We start from the raw sequence: 3,199 nt of genomic DNA on the forward strand, positions 1-3,199 counted from the left end.
AGCCTCTGCTAGCCACACCCAGGATTTCTCTGGACTAACCAATGGTAATCAAGGGAAGTGCACACCATCACTATGACCACATCCTGTGTAATGGGACACCAACTCACACCTGGCCAATCGGCAGGGCCCACAGTCCCCTCTCCCGCCCCTACTCCAACCCTCTATAAAACTCCTGGTTCTATCAGGCCACGCTCTCTTTTTGCCACTTGCTTCTGCGTCGGCAAGGAGGGTAAGGGAGCTCAAGCTAGCTTGAAATAAAGGACTCATTGCTTTTGCATCGGACTGGCTGGCTCCCTGGTGAGCTCTTGGGAACCTTGCAATCTGGGCATAACAGGCACCATAATGTTGGAACGGCATCAGTTGTTACTGGCACATTTGACAATGGAGCTTAGGAGAGGAAGGTCAAGGGTAACACATCGGGCAGGGATGTTCCAGGCTCACCATCTAGGGGCCTCACCTGGAGTGCTAGAAAATGTTACCGGAAAGGGACCTGGCCCTTAGCCTGTCTGTCTAGGGCAGTGATGGCGAACCTTTTGAGCTCGGCATGTCAGCATTTTGAAAAACCCTAGCTTAACTTTGGTGCCGTGTCACATATAGAAATTTTTTTGATATTTGCAACCATAGTAAAACAAAGACTTATATTTTTGATATTTATTTTATATATTTAAATGCCATTTAACAAAGAAAAGTCAACCAAAAAAAATGAGTTCGCGTGTCACCTCTGACACATGTGTGATAGGTTTGCCGTCACTGGTCTAGGGCTAGCTGAGTGTGTGTGGCCTTGATTTCATATAGGAAAGATTTCAACACAAGTCCAGGTGACTACGAGAGTGTGCTATTTAAAGCTGAGGTCAGTGAAACAAGAAAGGACTTAGCATAGAAGAAGCAACAGGAGAGCGACTAGGTGGGGAAATGAGCTTAGGCTGTGCTGCTCTGGCTCACGAAGAAATCAGAGAAAAGGGGGTCTTTGGGACAGGGTCAGGGGGTTGGCCTGGGATGAGCTGCCACTGCCCATTGCTCCCTGGTCACGAGTCTCGTAATGTCCCTAAAGTTGAGGAGTTGCGTGCATGTGGGGGACGAAGATGGGATGGGAAACCTGCAGGCATGCTCCCAGGAGGAAGAGTGCACTGGGTTCTCCATCCTAAAAGCTTTTAAGGGTGGAGATCTCAGGGGAGGTCCCAGGGGAGGATCACAGTAGAATATTCATCAGCTTTTCAGGTGGGTCCTTCCAGGGTTGTGGTCGTCACTGATTGGTCGGTGCCAGGGCAGGGGTCATTAGTCAATGCAGCTGTTCCTGAGGTCATTCATGGCATCACTTGTATGGTTTTGCTGCTTGTCTGGGCCTGGAGCTGGAACAAACTCAGGTCTATGTGTATTTGATACAGGTCAGAACCTCATTGTCCTGGGGGCTCAATGCTTAAGGACTATTCTCCTCTAAGGGGGTTTAATCTATATAACTAGCAACTTGCCATGGGAGGAAAGGTCAGGGGAGGGTCTGAACTGCATGACCAGCGAGATGGAAGGTCAGGGGGTCCAAATCGAATACGTTAGGGGAGCAAAGGTTTCCCTGGGGAAAGGTCTCTGTTTTCCCAGTTTTGCCTGTTGCTTGCTGCCCTGGTAGTATTCTTACCTGGCCCTTTGTCCTTGCTCTAGTCATGTCTGTGTAATTGCCTACCGCAGTTCCATAACTTAGTTCCATAACTAAGTTCTAGGGAACTTAGCTCATTGGAACTTATTATAAAGCATATAAATCCAGAAGAATGGATAGATGTTTAGGGAAGCAGATGTTTGCTAAGGAAAAGGAAAATTCTCATAGAGTGGTGCATCAGTGGGGTCCAGTGGATTAGTTTTCAATCACCCATGGAATGTAGCAGAGGCTGAGGGACCACTTCATTACCAGGTGGCAGAAGGGCCCTGCTGAACTCTGAGGTTCTTAACCACTGTGAAACTGGTTTGCCAATATTTCTTAGCTCAGTTCTTTTTGTACTTAAAGTAAAACTTACTTCCTAAAAGCCTAAAAAACTCCAGTATAACTTTTAGAAATATGAAAGTGTTTTTTAAAGTTCCTTTGATTTCTCTTTGAAATGCTAAAATATGATGGCTTTGGAACTCACAGTTATTCAATTCCTTCCACAGGTGATAAAAGCATCTAGCCTGGAGCACAGATGTGTGAAAAGAGATTAGGCAGTGTGTGAAAGCACTTCCTTCTCATCAGCCATTTGACGGCTTTTTTTGAAATGCTAATGTAAGTCCTACAGAGCTGTTACCTTGAAATTCACACCTATTCAATTCTACTCCAGGTAAATAAAGTATTCTCAGGTGAACACAGAAGTGTGAAACCAAACTGAGGCAAACTGTGAAAATCCTGACTCAGTCCATCTCAAGGGAAGAAGAAAAATACAGTTCTCTTCCTTCTTCATATAGTATCATTTATTTTTGTGAAAAATTTGGACTTAAAGGGTTTCCAGGGAGATAACTAAGTACCACTAATTGAGCACTTACTACTGCTTAAAACACACACACACACACACACACACACACACACACACGCCCCAAATGGTATAATTCATGCTAAAGCCCATGATACCTGTTATGCCCAGATTTCAGGATCCCCAAGAAACCAACAGGGAGCCAGCAGTCCGATGTAAAAGCAAAGAGTCCTTTATATTTCAAGCTAGCTTGAGCTCCCTGTCCACCACACTCACCGACACAATGGCAAGCCAAGTGGCCGAGAGACAGAACCCCGCGTAGAGATGGGTTTTATAGGGGGGGTTGGAGTAAGGGGAGGAGAAAGGACTGTGCTCTGCCGATTGGCCAGGCGCAAGTCGGTGTCTCGCCCGGGCGTGGCCAGCAGAGGCCTGGGCTTCCGGGAAGAAGGTGCCTCTCTGAGCACATGGGGACACAGGGTAAGATGGAGGACACAGCCCTCGCCCCTTCATTCCCCCCTTTGTCTTGGAACTTCCGGCTCAATCATGAGACGGACTGCATTTTTATTCCATCGTTGCTAGAGGCCCGTACTGGGCATATCTTAACAAATGGTCTGGTGGAAGGGAAAGAAACCATTTTAGCTTTAATAACTTCTATTGAAATAGGATCTTTCTTCTTAAAATTTCTCCATGGCTATCAAAAAGCCAAATCAAGATTAATTTATCTACTGTCCTGATGTTTGCATAAACACAACAAGAACGGTAACTGACTA

Source organism: Myotis brandtii, unplaced genomic scaffold (genome assembly GCF_000412655.1).
Source record: "Myotis brandtii unplaced genomic scaffold, ASM41265v1 scaffold488, whole genome shotgun sequence".
Taxonomy (NCBI): Eukaryota; Metazoa; Chordata; class Mammalia; order Chiroptera; family Vespertilionidae; genus Myotis; species Myotis brandtii.